General features: G+C 35.9%; 1 pseudogene; it reads left to right on the top strand.

The window, feature by feature from the left end:
• Nucleotides 1-6,903: 6,903 nt before the first annotated feature.
• On the top strand, nt 6,904-7,591 carry LOC101561034 (annotated as a pseudogene).
• The last annotated feature ends 9,785 nt before the right edge of the window (nt 7,592-17,376 follow it).

Here is a 17,376-nt window from a genome sequence, read left to right as displayed (position 1 = left end):
TGAAGTGTTCATTGGTTGGTACGGATTCTGGGAGAAATTATACGTGACTGTACATGCCCAATTTTCTGACATATTAATGGTCTGATAATTATTTTATACAACATCATATCTACAGCATGAATTTATTATATTCTCTATACTATTATTTTACCACTGCAAATAAGTTACATGATTTCCACAGAGTTGGAATTGTAAAGCTGCTGTGTCTAGAAACATAGAGTAAAAAGATTAAAGATGAATTATCTCAGATGAGAGAGAATAACGGAAATTCCTCTCAATGGGAAAAGCAGAGCACAGAATTTTAAGGATAATTTTGTTAGTAAAGGGGATATTCAGTTCCTCACTGGGGTAAACTTGAGCAAATTATTTATGTCTATAGGGTCCCTTATTAATAGTAAATCTCAGTTGGTCCAATGTTTCAAAACAGCCTACGAGACAGTGTTCTGTGTTTCTCTGAAAGTGGGGAGAGATCTAATAGTGCTGGATGTGGAGACCTACTCCAGCCCCTTGCCTCAGTCTCACCAGCATGCTGTTTTCTGTGAGCTGTGGAAACTTTATCCAAGTCTGAGCTGCGTGTATTTTTTCACTGATGTTCATTACAGTTTTAGTCAAGACAGTAAACACCTAACCAATAAAATCGAAAATATATATTGTTTAAAACTTAAATGAATGCAGTAAAGTAGTATAAAGAATATAATAAATTCATGATGTAGATATTCTATGTATAAAATAATTATCAGACTATTAATATTTCAGAAAATTGGGCATGTACAATAATGCATAATTTCTGCCAGAATCCATACCAACCAATGAGCACTTCAGATAGAAGGTATTTTGATATGCTTTCATCTCTAGTCAATGACTGTGACGGGAAGAGGCCCAGAAGCACTTAAAACCATTTATTATGAAACTCTCAAAATTAATTACAAAATAGCAAGTTTTAAATGGCACCTTAGAGACATGAGACATGATTTATGATTCCAAAGGTGCCAAATTTGAAAGCAGAAAATTGCTTATAACTTGTTTAACATGTTAGACAAAATATGCAAACAAAAACTATAACAAAAATAAATTCACCTTCTTTTTTTCCCTAGGTCTTGGTAATTTTTATTGTTCCTTCTCAGAAGGAACTATATCTCAGAGGAAGGATATTGACTGATAAAATATTTACTATTCTGCAGCAACTCCCTAGTTGACAAAAGGCTTAATCTATCAAACATTGTTTTAAACTCACAAGATATTAGAAAAAATACTGGACTGTGGAAAGCAAATTTAAAAATAAGTATTTAAAATATGTACTTTAAAAGTATATTTATTTTAAAAGTATATGCATATCAATAAATGCAGGTATAATATCTTCCACTTCTCCCTACACATTTCTTCAAGACAGATTATTTTTTAATCTCCTTTTGCTTCCTCTGTGTCTGGACACTTAGCTATTTTAAATTAAGTTATAGTATTGTGACCATGTGGTGAAATATATTTTAAACTCTTTAAACTAACCAAAAATAAAGTAACATTGGATGTTGGTGAAGACGGAGACAAATTGGAATTTATTACATTGATGGGCATGTTAAAATGTGTTACAGTTAAACTCTATATGTCCTAAATATTCCCTTATCTCTCTAACATCAAAAATGTGTGGTTGTATTTTATACATTTATTCTTTGTAATATACACTATTGTGCATACAGAATTTATTTATTTTCATATACTGTTTCACATATAAAATTATGTGTTATTACACAATATGAATATGAATCCACTATCCCAAAAAGCAACTTTATAATAAATATTAAAGTCACCAAGACATCATATATTTTGTATTTTAGTTCCAATATTGGGAATTTATCAAAAAGTGGTTTTTATTTCCCTAAAAGGGTAAAATTGTATGATAAGATCTTTATGCCAATATTACTGATTACCTCCAAAAATTAAAAAATAATCCAAATGTTGAATAGGGAAGCAGTTGAATGAATTATGCTACTTCTTCCCCTTGGATTGTTTTGTAGCAATTATAAACACTGTGACCGTGTCAACACAGTATAGAAATATGAGAGTATTTTTGTTTTAAAGTTGGTCATAGCATTTGTCTTCTGTCTTTTTCTGAACAAAGTGGGCCACAATTAAAAATAAAGTATCATGTAAGGAGAAAGTGTTAAGCTTAGATATATACTAAGAATGTACATGAAGTTCTGCTTCAAAAATTCAGGTTTCTGAAAGCTCCATGTAAGCCTCATATATGGAATGCATAATATGAAATAAGTAGTTTTAGAAGCTGAATAGAGTATGAGTGGAGGAAAGTTACTCTTCTGCTTTTGAAAACATACAATGAATTCAGAAATACAGTAAGCAATCTTCTCCACAAGGTTACCAATAGGAAATGAGTCTCTACATATATTTTAATATAAGTTTTGTAATTTTAGATAAGCAATGAAAAGAAAATTAATATCATTTTATATTTAAAATGACTATCGGGCTGGTGAGATGGCTCAGTGGTCTAAAGCACCTACTTAGGACAAGCTTAGCAAAGCACAGGGACTGCGGTTCAATCCCCCAGCACCACATGCCAGCCAGCCCCGCCCCCTGGTGGGCTGAGCTGGCCACACACACACACACACACACAAATAAATAAATTTTTTTAAAAAAATAAATAAAATAAAATGACTATCACTAATCATTTGTATCTTGTGCCATTGATATAAGGGAATGAAACTCCCAACCTGAAAGGTACCTGGGACGAGTTTGTGTTGTCTAAAACCAAAGAATGAATTTTAGGAAAAAACGAAAGTTAAGAGCAGAATATTTATTGGGGAAAGAAAGCTTCTGTCAGAGAGAAAGGGACAGAACAGGGACCTGAAAGGTCATCCCTGGGAAGCTGTCTCTTGCAGGGACTTTTATAGAGTAAAACCATGTGGTGAAGCAGGTCTAAGGTAGAGAACATGGGAACTCACTTAGGTGGGCATGAGGTGGGACAAAACTGTAGTCAGCCAATGAGATTACAAGCGCCATTGCTCGGGTAAAATTAATTAAATCCAGAACCAAATGGGGAAGCGAGTCATCTAGCAAGCAGGCATGAATATAGAACAGGAGTTTATCCAATAGCCAGCTGGTAAAGGTTGGATTAGTGACTCTTCCTGTCTTCCTCAAGGTGGTGTTCAATCCTGGATGCTTATTCTTAGAGAGGTAAGCATTTGTTCAATCTTTGGTCTTTAGATCTGGCAGGAGCATCCATCTGTCTCACAGTTGCAAGGTATCTTATCTTCCACACTGTCTCCTTGAGGCCCTAGCCCTGTCTGACCGCCTATAATATTTCTATCTAATTTAGCTGCCTACAACACCATCTTAATTTTAAAATAAATAAATAAATTGAAGCTTATATATCTAAATGATATCAATTAGTTATATTTCAGTTAGACCTAAACAAAACTATTATGATAAAGAACTGTCAATGTAATTATACCTACTATTTGCACCAAAATCACAAACATTCTAAATATTTTCTCTATCTGATGTGCCAACTAGGTTCATGCAGTACCTGTTAAGTTTTCTTTGGAGTGTCCTTTATCTATGCATGGAGCAGAGACCAGGCAGAGTCTGCTACTGATAAAGACAGTTTATATTCACACAGACTGATACTGCGCCCTACTGCGAGGAAATGAAAGATGAAAGCAGTGATGTGCATGTGAGGAATATAAGGGAAACGCCATTAATGTGACTTGGACAGCTAAAGAGTCTGGCTATTCTGAGATATAAAGATCTGTATTAACTTTGCATCTTAGAGAATAATGGCTATAGATTTGCAAAGGTGTCCATGGGTTCAAGGGAATGCTAAATGTGGACAAAAACAGTAAGAGAAGGGAGCAATGTTTGGGAGAATAATAGGAGAGTATTGCTTGGATAACAAGTATTTAAATGCGATAAAGAGTTACATGAATAACCACCCAAGCAAAATCTTCACATTAACTTATGATTAGGATAGGAGGATTAAAAAATGCCAATTAAGCAAGTTTAAATTTCAGTTTGTATAGCATTCTTTGTACAGCTTTAAATCTTCAGACAAATGTTCTTTGAACTGGAGAAAAAAATGAAGGTGAGTAGATTACAAAGAGAGAGGAAATCTTTAGGAGTGGCAACATCAAGAAAATCAGATTTTAAAAGATTTAAAGTCAGATTTAACAAGATTAAAGACCTTCATCAATGCTCAAAAAGCATTGTTTATGCCATTTTATCGTAATTGTGGCACAGCAGCAAGCATGAGAGGCTCGCAGTTTTATCGCAGTTAAGTAAATGACACACTCATGCATACATTTAAGAGCTTGTATATGTGCTGTGTGTGTGCACACCCTCATAAGGGAAAATGTGTATGTGTGAAAAACCAAGTTCTCCATTATATGTTGCTTCAAGTGTTTCACATGTACGTATCAGACACAGAAAGTCAAAAGCTATAACTGATCTTAGAGATCATCCCATCTAACTTTTTGTGCCATAATACATGGACCTCTCCTAGACACTTTCCTGAAGTAGTTGTCTAAGCCTTCATTTAGCATTGTCCAGAGATAAGGAACTCCTTAGGTTTACAAGGAAATCTGTTCTGTTGTCTGTACATAATTGGTCAAGTCCTTCAGTTTCAGGAAATTCACTAGCATAGCTCATCATTTTGGCTTCTAAAACTCTGGTTCAGAAAACCATACACCAGTTGTGGTGTTGTAGCCACTTGAAATGCAGCAAGTTTCATAATAAAATATATTTTATCTACTAGATTTTGAAGACTTAATTAAAAGCAAATAATATAAATATTCATTGATACTTTTGATACTGATCATATGTTGAACCAATTTATTTTGGGTTCAATAAAATGTTGCTAAAATTAATTGGACAACTTTTTGTTTTTAAAACACAGTTATCAAAAAGTCTTCAAGAACATTAAAATTATGTAAGATGTAAAATTATATGTTCACATTATATTTCTATTGAACAGTGCTGATCTAGGTCATATGTATAGCCAGTTTTAAAATCTCTTTTTACTTTTATTTTGTTCTAAACTCACATTTGCACCAATATAAGTAACTCAAAATGAAACTTTCATGATCTTTAATTCTAGCCAAGGACTTTTAAGTCCCTGCAGCTACTCTCTCTTCTTTGCAAGCTGTTATTTAAGTCACTGTTTCCCACATTTTCAGAACTCCTGGGGTGCTTGCTGCAGTCCTGCAGTCTAAGCCTCTCGCATGTTTCAGACACCTCCAGGCAGACCTGTACTGTCACAGACACTTTTGGAAATCATTAATTAGGGAAGAAGAAAAATCCAAAAAACTGGATTTTGATTCCTGTAGTACAAGAGCAAACTTTTAAAGCCTTTCACATATTGTACTGTGGTTCCTCTGTCAGAGGTTCCACCTCTTTTGCACCATTCTCCCACCATATGGACCTGCATGTTAGGTCTTTCTTTCCTTGTGTTTGAATTCCACCCATTGTCTGCCTGGCATGTTTCTTTCCTAACTCTCCTTGACCTCATGCACTCTGCTCACTTGCTATTGTTGGCCCTGTGCGAAGATCGATTTCATACCCTCCCATCACAGGCATGGATAAGTGGTCTCTACTCTGCTTACACAGCCCAGGCTGTGCTATTGGAATCACCTTGACATTTTTAAAAACTACTAAATTTCAGATCCAATCCCTTGCCTTTTTGAGTTATTTGGGTCATATTCTGAGATATGGAAGTTGGAATTTTTCTTCTGACACTTCCAAGGATGCTAGTGTCTGGGGCCATGTTCAGTGGTTTGAGTAGATTCCTGTTTCAAAGTTTTACTACAAATTGCTAAAGTTATTTGCTTACCTGTGTCTTTTCATCCTATGCAAAGCATGCAGAGAATGTTGATTAAATATTTTTATCTTTGTATCCTCAAGTGCTAGTTATTTTTAAAACTTCCAAAATGCTGTCTGAATGAATAGCTTAGGGAATTTTACATAGTGTGAGTTAAAGAATAGAGAAGGAAAGTAACAGGAAGTAACATGTGAAGGAAGTAAAGACAGCCTACTTTAAAAACCTGAGGAGACAAGCTTTTCTGAATTCATACTCTGACACCTATTTCCATGGCCCATCACAGAGTGAATAAGCTGTAACATTACAAACTGGCCTTCATTGTGTGATTTTATTTATTATAAAATAAAATGTTGAGTATTCACATTTCCAGTTATTTTGCCTAATAAAGAATAATAGGAGAGCAGAAGAGAAGATTATTGGCCCAGGAATGTAAAAGCAAGCATGTATGTGCAATCCTGGGAAACAAAGGAGAGGCAAGAGCCATCACAGTCCCTGACCTGAAATTATACTATAAAGTTATTGTGAAAAAAATCAGCATGGTACTGGAATAGAAACAGACCTGAGGATTAATGGAACAGATTAGAAGATGCAGACACAAGTATAAACACATTCAGCCAACTTATCTTTGACAAAGGGGCCAAACATGTTCACAGGAAGAACGATAGCCTCTTTCATAAAGCATGCTCATAAAACTGGCTTTCTACATGCCTGAGGCTAAAAATCAGACCAGGGCTTTTAACCATGCACTAAACTACAATCAATATGGATCCAGGATTTAAACATTAAAACAGAAACACTGAATCTTCTGGAGAAATATATAGGTAGAAATCTTAAAGACATGGTTGTAGTACAGAGTTAATGAACAAAAACAAAAACGCACAGGAAGTACTTCAAAGAATCAACAACTGGGATCTCATCCTTTTAAAAAGATTCTGCACTTCAAAAGAAATCTCCAATGGAGTAAAAAGAAAATCCACAAACTGGGAAGAATTATAGCCTATTGTCCATCTGACAGAGGCCTTCTATCTAGAATATATAAACAATTAAAAATCTTTCACTCAGGCCCTCACACCAGCAGGATGGGCAAGTGTCACGGCCTCTGTACTGCCAGGAAGCTCTGCAGTCACTGGCAGGACCAGAAGTGGCACAACTAGCAGTACAAGAAGGCACATCTGGGCACAGCCCTGATGGCCAACCCTTTTGGGGGTGCTTCTCGAGCAAAGGGGACTGTGCAGGAAAAAGTAGGAATTGAAGCCAAGAAGCCCTACAGCTAGCAGATTAAACCACCTGCAAGCAGGTGTGGGACCAGAGTTCAATCCCCAGACCTGCTATGCCAGCCCCACTCCTAGGGTATGCTGAGATGGCAATTGAGACTGGGCATAGTGGTGCATGCCTGCAATCCCAGAACTTGGGAGGCTGTAAACAGGATAATACTACAAGTCCAATCTAGTAGTGAGACCCTGAACACCCTGTCAACCCTTCCCTAAAAAAACAGAAAAAAAAAAAAAAAATGAAGCCAAGCAGCCCATTTCTGCCATCAGGAAATGTGTCAGCATCCAGCTGATCAAGAATGGCAAGAAAATCACAGCTTTTGTCCCTAATGATGGGTGGTTAAACTTTATTGGAAAAAACAATGAAGTCCTTTTTGTTGGATTTGTTCAAAAAGGTCATGCCATTGGTGACATTCCTAGAGTCTGTTTTAAGGGTGTTAAAGTAGCCAGTGTCTCTCTTTTGGCTCTCTACAAAGGTAAGAAGGAAAGACCATGATCATAAGTTTTGATGATGAAAAGACATTAGTAATAATTCTTAATGTTAAAAAAAGAATTTAAAAAATTAGGTCTCCAAAATTCAAAAACCCAATCCAAAAATGGGCATCCGAGATGAATATATACTTCTCAGAAGAAGAAATACACATGTCAAGTAAATTTATGAAAAAAAGTTCAACATCATTGGCCATTTGAGAAATGCAAATTAAAATAACACTGAAATTTCATCTTACCTCAGAAAGAATGGCTGTCATCAAAAAGTCAGCTAATAACAAATGCTGGAAGGGCCATGGGGAGAAAAGAACCCTTCTCTGCTGTTGGTGGAAGGGCAAACTGGTACAACTACTATGGAAATCAGTATGGAGATTCCTCAGAAAGCTAGAATTGGAGGTCCCATTCAAGCCAGATATTCCTCACTTGGGTATTTTTCCAGAAGAATTGTAAACATCATACCACGGTGATATTTGTGCACCCAAGTTTATAACAGCACAGTTTGTCATAGCTAGATCTTGGAAGCAAGCCAAATGACCAGTAATGGAGGAATGGAAAAACAAAATGTATTTTTACACAATGGAGTATCATACAGCTACAAAAGGAGGCTTTTATCAGTAAATGGATGCAACTACAGACCATACTCTTAAGAGAAATATATCTGACCCACATGTGCAAACATCATATTGTCTCCTTAATGTGAGAACCTGAAAAAGAAAATAAAATCTGAAGGGTACAGTAGATATGGGGAAAAGGGTATGAACTTATTCAAAAAGAAGGAGTTACTGCGTTGAGGAGAAGGACAGGAGAAGAAGTGGGGGAAAGATATATATATCTATGTATGTAAGAAGGATGGTTTGCACAACTGTACTGTGGATTTCTGCTGGTCTGTGGAAAGAAGTTGGTACTTAATTTGTTTTGTCCCCTTTTTTCAATTCTTTTACTTTTTTCTCTTATTAATTTCTTCTATATTGCTTTCTTTTTTCTTTGTTCTTCCAATTTTGCACGCATATATCTGATAATATGAGCAACTAATTGGATGACAGTACTGTGCAATACAACAAATACTGTGAGATTCATATTGTTTAATGAAATTCTATATCATTTGTAATGTTTCTGTTTAAACACTATTTTGTACTCTTTTAAAAGATAAAAATTAAAAGAAAAAGAAAAATATTACTTATAATCCCAAGCATATTTGATATTTCCTCTATTTCAAATATTGCGTGCATGTGTGTGCGTTTATAATATACATATTGGTCTCAGATCATTGATAGTACTATACTCTGCTTTTATTCTTTTGATTGCCATATTTTAGCATATATTTGAATAATTTTCAAAGAAATAATTTTAAATTATTTTAAAATTTTTAATCTATTACACCAAAATTCTTAAAAATATTCTTCTATTTTTAAATATTTTGGTTGTTTATATTTGTGTTATTGTGCTTATGCTGTGACTAACAAGCATACATTGGGTGTTGTTTTAGAAATATAGTTAGTAGGCTAAAAGTCATATATCCTTTGAAACTTGCTAATATGTAATGACAAATCATTTCTGTAACAGTTTATCCTTTTCAGTGTCCATCAGCAGTGGACAAAGGCATCTGATTTTGCTGTACCCTCATTAACATTAGTAATATTGTTTGAATACTTCTCAGTTTAATTGTGATAATAGTATCAGAATATGGTTTCTCTGTCTTAAAATGATTTCACAAATTAGCAAAGATCATTTGTAAGCTATTCAAACAAAATATGGAAGCAGATAACAAGAAAAATGTTCATTCACTCTCCTGTTATCTTTTTCCATATCTTGTTTGAATACCCTATTAATGATCTTTGCTAATTTGTGAAAACATTTTAAGATAGTTGAAAGCTTTAGAGAAATGTGGTCTTATTTTTCTGTGTGCACTTATGGTTATAACTTTATAGTGAACCCAGTAGCCAAAGATTATAACTTCCACCTGTGTGGGTCTTCTGTGGGACTCTTTCTAGTTTCCTTTGTATATATTAACATTTGATGGCAATTCATCACAATAATTGAATTCCACATGATTAGACAAAGCTTTTCATGTAAAGCAGATTAATGTGAAAAGTCTAGAAGTTCTGGCAGCTAGGGATACCTCAGAACAAATGCTACTCTGTTGGATGTACTTCTTGATTAACTATGAAGTAGCGCTAGTGGACAGATGAAATGTCATGCATTTCATGACATGTAGATGGAGAGACCTTTTTAAAAAGTAATTTTGGCCATGTACAGACTTTATGATTGTCTTTATTTTAGCCTTGTTTCACAAATGGTTTTGGGATGTTGACAGGAATCATTTAGTAACAGTCTGAGGCAAGATATTTTAGAGTGAAATTGGAAGAATCCGAGAACCCCAATCGGAAGAGAATCTTCTAGGGAATGATAAAAAACAAAGAGAGTTACTGGCCCTAGTGGCGGAAGAAGCACAAAATTTAGGCCCATCACTTATGTATGACATAAAGAATAAGAATTTTCAGTATTTGGGTTTTAGAACAGGACAGTTCAGTCAACTTCAAGAATGCTATGGGGGCTCTTTGCACTCTGTCTCATGCTGGCTGTAGTAGTGGCATAGCAGTATGCGCAGATGTTCCAGTATTGTTAAACTGCTGTTTAAGGTGACCCACAAGTAGTGCAGAGGGGAACATGTCATAAAGACCCCACAAGGAAGACTGTGAGCTATTTTTGTGTTGCTTTCAATTTGGAGCCACATTAGGCTCAGTCAGAACTGCAGTGGTTCACTCTGAACAAAGAAAACAGGCAGAAATAACAAGAGTCAGAAATAACCACCAACCCCTAAAAGAGCAGCATTGTCATAATTCAGGTTTTTAAAAAATATTTATGCTTAGCGTGAAGAATTTCTGGTCACCTGCTTTAAGCAACATTTGCAATATAGTAGAAAAAAAAAACAATTTTATCATGTGCCAAAATAGGCGATTTTCTTGTGCCAGTAGATTATGTTTTAAAACTTACGTGACCTAGAGGGCATTTGGACGTTTAGTAAATGGTACTGCAAAATATTGATGTACATTTTTTTCTCATAACAATTTCCACTAGTGGGGATCTTAAAATATTGGTTTAATTATCTTGTGAAAACTCAAAACTTTTTTGATAGGGTCTGATTCGGTTCCATGTCTCTCCAATTTCACATATGTTTTGAATTAGTATCTCTAGCTCTTAGGGAAAAAAAAAAGCTACATTTTAGGTTTGTATTTAAAACTACATATACTCCACAAATAATTTGGTAAGAGCTATCTTGAACAGTTTTTTTCTAATGACAATTTTAATATGTATCCCCCTACAGAAAAATTCAAGGTAGCTCTCCTTTGCCCTTGATACCCATTGTTCCCCACCTAATTATCATACAGGAGAAACCACTTCTTTTTTTATTGACACATAAAATAGCATACATATGGGGTGTCATGTGATGTTTCAATGCATGAATACAATGTATACATTGTTCAGTGGTCAAATTGGGATACCCATATATATCTCTTCAACCATTCATCAATTATTTGTCAATGAGACATTCAGAATCCTTCCAGCTTTTCTGATGTCATCTTACTGTGCAATAGTAAAATCAATATGTCAAAGAGACATCTGCAATCCATGTGTTTATCACATTGGTCTTCAAAATAGGCAAGAAATGGAATCACCCAATGAGGTACATGTACACAGTAGAATACTATCCAGTCATAGAAAGAATGAAATCATGTTCTTACATCTTGTTCTCAGTTGGGTCTGAAATCTTCCCCCCGAAGACACATGGTGTTGAAGGTTTAACTGCTGATGGACTTTGGGGAATTGATTGGATCATGAGGGCTTGGGCTTCATCAGCGAATTATCCACTGATGAGATCATAAGTTGATAGCATATTTGGTAGGTGATGGAAAGAAAAGGTGAAGCCTGGTTAAAGGGAGTAGATTGTGGATCATGACCTTAAGGACTGTATCTGGCCCCTTCCTAGGCCTTTCCCCCATCTTTCTGCTTCCTCACTGCCATGAAGTGAGTAAGTTTGCTCACCATGTTCTTGCTTGCTCCATGATGTTCTGTGTTACCTCAAATCCATAGCCATGGAACTAACTGACCATGAACTGAAACCTCTGAATCAAGAATACAAAGTAGACAGTTCCTCCTTTCAGATGTTTATTTCTGGTATTTTGTCAGAGTGACAAAAAGATGGCTAACATTATATATATATATATATATATATATATATATATATATGCCTTTAGTTGACTGAAATCTCCATACTATGTACTATATTGATAGTAGCAAAATCTAGCTATTTGAAACCTTTTTATATCATTCTCTACCCCTTTGATGTATGGTCTTGTGTTACATCTTTGCAAATGGCACTGAGTTTCTGACTGTGCTGTCTGAAAGTTCTTAAACCAAGCTTCCTATGTGTTGCTATCTTTTCTGATTCTGTGTCCCCACATGTTGTCATTCCTTGGAAGAGCAAGTGTCCACATGCACTCAAGTTTTGACCCAATCATAGGAGTCCACCTCAACTTGCATTCTCATGTATCCTATTCATGTATCATTCTGCTTTGTTACAGTGGAATATTGGACCTTGATTATAGGTTCTGTAAGGAACTCATTTTATTTTCATTGATAACCCAAAGTACAGTAATTTAATCTCATAGAGTTAAACTAAGCATCAAGTGGGCAAAATAAATACAATATGACTTGTTTTTATTGGGAATATATACCTTGTAATCAACCAGCGTCCATTCAGTCACTAGGTATTTATGGAAAATGGTCATTCACATGGACAGGAATACAGGTTATCCAGACTTTGGACTTAAATAATTGTTTTTCTCACTTTCCTAGAGAAGACAACAAGTTTTTTAGTATTCACAGAACAATGAAAAAGTCCACTTGTCCATTAATTTATGCATTAAAAATTATTCTTTTAGTTTCTTACATTCGCTGCCATACTGATCTGCTTTTGGCCATAGATTTCTCCATCTGGGCCGCTGCAGGACTGTTGAGAAGCCATCTTGGGCTACACAGTATCAGGCAGTGTTCGTCATTATTACTCTATCTTGGGGCATTTTCTTGAACTCAATTTTTTTAATACCTAGAATAATGTTGTTTCCTATATTTATTTGTGATACAGCCTACTATAAGTTCCTTATCTAGACTAGTCTTGTGGATAGCTGATGAGTTGATTACATTTTTGTCTGACCTATTGATTCTCAACAGTTGAGACTCTAGAATATGTTGTACTGCCTCTTCCTTGATTGTGAGTGTAAATCATGGGATTTGAGATAAAGTCTATTATGGCCAGGACATAATAAATGGGATACATGTATCCCCAATCTATGTATGAGTCCTGTGGCTTGGGTGAAGTAACCTTAATTATTCAGTCTGCTTATGTGTAAAATACTCATGATAATACTATGACCCATGTAATGGTGCTGTGAAAATAAGCTGAATTAATGAATATGAACTGCATGGCACTGTACTTGACATAGTACCCAGCTTGGAGCTCAATAAAACATAAATAGAGAAGAAAAACTCAGAAGTTTTGACAGAAAAGGCTTGACTTTCATAATTAACAAAACTAAAATAGTTTTTAGATATCAAAACTGTTAGATATTGTATTAGAATCATTGTCAGTTAAAGAACAAGAATCTCCAATCACCTATGATTTGCAGATTTCTGTATTACTTTGTATTAAGTTGAGATACAATTATTTTCTAGTTAAATTTGGAGAAATTCTCATGCATATATTATAGTACTATATATAGACAAGAAAAGATTCTGTTATCTGGGAATCTTCTAAAAATCAGTCTAGATGTCTCTGGATTCAAATGTCTTCAAAAGAAAAATATTTCCCATGGGATCCATGAATTAATGGTTCAGTCCATTTCCTCAGAGTGCTATTAAAAGAACTGAAAAATGTCACATGTGAAGTCTTAGTGCATTGCCTTGTTTGCATTAAGAGTTAAAATGATTAACTATTGCAGATTATTTAACTTCATCCTCATTCACAACATCTATAAGTGAGTTATTGTCCTAAGACTTCTCTAACATAATACTATGGACTGGGTTACTTAAATAGCATAAATTTGTATCTCATAGTTCAAGAATCTTGGAAGACAAAAATGAAGGCTCAAGTCAGGTCAGTGTCTGGTAAAGTCCCACTAACTGGCTGTAGGTAGCTACTGCAGGTAGCCAATTACCTAGTGTATTCCCTGATGGCCCTTGCTAGGTGTGTGTTTTTACAGAGCACCTGAATGTTTCATCCTCATTTAATGAGGGCACTGATGCCATAAAGGGGGTCCTGCTGTCATGACCTAATATAGTACTAATAACTTCTCAAATGTTCCAGCTCTGAATACACATTTGGGGATAAGATTTTAACATATGAATGAAGAGGTTACATATTTAGAGAGAAAAATTATATATAGATATAGATATAGTTAGATATAGATATAGATATAGATATAGATATAGATATATTTTCATATATATTGTACCAGGGATCACACTCAGGATCTTGCACTTGCCTATCAAATGTTTATGCCACTGAGCTATCTTTCCAGACCAAGAAAGTATATTTTTGTACTTAAGCAAGTATTAAAACCCAAGACTTGGAGAAATTTATTAACTTGCTTATTGGTCCCTAGTTAGCCAGTAGAGGAGGTGGGTTCTGAATCCAAAGATGCCTGATTTATATTATCAGTGTTCCTTCTTATTTTATGGATATATACCATGATATGTTACCTCAAAGAAAGTAACAGCTGGGGATTTTCTAGTTTTTAACTTGCCCCACTGGTGATATACTTTGGTTTCCGAGGGGCAAAAAGAAAAATTAACCATCCAGTATGATTCAAGTTGGAGTTTTAACTGTCTTTTATGTAAGTAGCTCAAAGTAGATTATGGGTATAGCTCCATCTTCATTGTTTACACTGTTTGAAAGTTTCTATTTATGAGCACTATGTTACAATTCCTGTAGTCACTCAGCCTATGCCTTAGAACATTCTTTGTTTATTTTTTCTTTGTACATAAATACTTGAGATTACTTTGGGGTTCATCAATAGTTTCAATGAGTTCCAGAATCTGCTTAAATTTCATAATAAATACAAGTTTATCTGTAAAATGGTCCACATACTGCACAGATTTAAATGGCTTCCTTCTAAACATGTGTAGCCATTGGGGGTCACCCTTGCTTTTCTATCTGTGCCTTTAGGAACCTTGATAGGAATTTTCCAGTGTGACAGTATTAAGAGGTGGGACCTGTATGCCAACTTGCATAGATCAATGCCTTATTGCAGGGGTGTGTTGTGTATCCTGGGGGCAGGCTCCTTATATGAAGGATGAGTGTGGCAGTCCTGTCTTCCCTTGTGTGCTTTATGCCATGACATGAAGCAGTAAGAAGGCCCTTGCTGGATTCTGCCTGCGTGCCTTTGGACTTTCCAGCCTCCAGAATTGGGAGCCAATTAAACCTGTAGTGTTTATCAGTTACCCATCTATGGTATTCTGCTATAGAAGCCAAAAATGGGGGGGGGAGACCTATTTATCTTGATCTGTAAAATGGCTCACACCTAGAATTAGGTGGGCTTTTGGGGCATAACCTCAGTGAACTTGAGCTCATGATCCCCCCTCTCAGATTTCCCACGTGTATTCTTCCCATCTCAGAAAATGTCGCATCCTTGACAGAGCTGGCCCAGTAATAGGACTGTGTCATCTTGTGTTTTCTGTTCTCACTCATTTCCTGTGTCATTGAAAGGCTTCCTCCCAATTCTTCTTGACTGTTCAGGTGTTCTTCTTCACCAACCCTGCCTGCATTGCTCAAAAAGCTTCCAAATACTCCATCACTGCTGCCAAAATGATTGTTCCAAAGCAAAGCAATCATGTTATTCCTTTATCACATAGCTTTCCAATGACTGTCCATAGCTTTCAATGTAAAATTCAAATCCACTAACTTAGCACATAGCTTTTTGTAATTTGTCTTCTACTTTCAAATCTTCCAACTCAGTTATAAATACAGTCCCTGTCATATTGTCTAATACCTCCTTTATCTTTATCTGCTTGAATGACCTTTTCTTTTGTCTTAATAGAAAATGCCTTCAAAGTCCTATACAGTTATAGGTTACTTTAGAAAATATCTTTGACTTGGCTGAATCTCTCTCTAAAAATAATCACATTAATGACTAATGATGTTTGAAGTTGACTCATTGCATGCTCCAACCAATCCTTTTCTTAGGATTTTCCCTCTGTATTACAGCTCTGTTAACTTTTCTCATGAGTCAAATCCATGAAGGTATCCTCCAAACCTCAGTACATTGTGTAGGCCTCTCTTGTAAGTTTTGTCACATTGCTGTGCAAGTTACAACTGAGAATTGACTTTGGATGCTCTCTATCACTCCAGATTCCTCCCCATGGTTAACCAGGCTCAGCCTTGTTCCTGTAGGTACTGTGTCTAAAGTAGCTTCATTGGGACCTTCATCCCCTCTCTCCATGCATGCTTTCCACCTTACAGGCATCACTGTGGCCCTCACATCTTTTATGCAATCATCATCATCATTCCCTCTGCACTGATCAACCCTGACTACACTTCCTGCCTAAACCATTTACTATGATCTTATTAGATATTTCAAGTGTGTATCAGTCAGGGTTTTACTAGAGGAATATATGTAAAACACACGATATACAAATGTATAAGAAATTATAGGATTGGCTTTATAGTCAGCTACAGAGTTGGATGAGGAAGTGACAGAGGGTGTCTGCACAATGGAGACTGAAGGATTCAGTCCAAAGTCTGAAACTTACTGCAGTGTTTTGCACAAGTCCATATCAGGAGACTCATGGGTCTGCAATGGAAGGCTGATGAGTCTACACTGAAAGGCTGAAAGATCCAAGGCAGAAGCTGAAGGGTCTCTGCTACAAACCAGAAGATGAGACGCTGTTCAAGCTGACTGTGAAGACTGGAGCTCCTCCCAGAAAATGGAATTCTCCATCCTTCCTCAATTCCCTTTCATATCCTTTGAGTAATGAGTCACTCTAGGGTGTGACCTCCACACCCTAGGATGTGAAATTTCTGAGCTGATTTAGTTAAGCTTTTAACTTCTCAAGTTGACACAACTGATCAACCACTACAATCCACCCCTTGTCAATTTGGCAACAAGACATGTTTCTTTGAACCAGTCTCCAGATACAAAAATATGCATATAATTGCACCTAACATGTTATAACAATCCTGCATACAAATGGAAAGGCACTAATTCCCTTACCAAAATGGAATGTAAGTTTTCTTTGTTTGCTGCTTATGCTTAATCATTTCATAACTTCATTAACACAGGTTTAATAATATTTAAGAACCGGCATTAATTATATCAATATTATAACAGAACCATACAAGGGTGAAATAGTACAATTATAATCCTCTTTTTTGTGGCTGATCATGGGGTCATAGCTGGTTAGAACTACCTTCTTCCACTACCCATTAGACCTTGGCAAGCATCTTGGCAGGTCTTGGTTCTTTCCCTGGTGGAGTGACTCATACCTTCATTCCTGAAGGCTATGGACCATTTGTCATTGTGCCTGTATTAGGCTATCATAGTTTCCCATTGACTCTAATAACAGGGCATGTCAATACTAAGAGGGGACCTAAGGGATCTCCTATACTTCATGTATATTCTTGCTTTCCTCCATTGTGGAGTAAAAATCCAATTTCCCCTGGATAGTCTGGATCAATCACCCTTGACAGCACTGTGACTCCCTGTTTAGCTTGTTTCCTCAGAGGCATGAGGAGAC

The sequence above is a fragment of the Octodon degus genome, unplaced genomic scaffold (genome assembly GCF_000260255.1).
Source record: "Octodon degus isolate 3935 unplaced genomic scaffold, OctDeg1.0 scaffold00091, whole genome shotgun sequence".
Classification (NCBI taxonomy): Eukaryota; Metazoa; Chordata; class Mammalia; order Rodentia; family Octodontidae; genus Octodon; species Octodon degus.
Note: the sequence above shows the minus strand (reverse complement) of the source record. Positions and strands in the feature narration are given on the sequence as shown.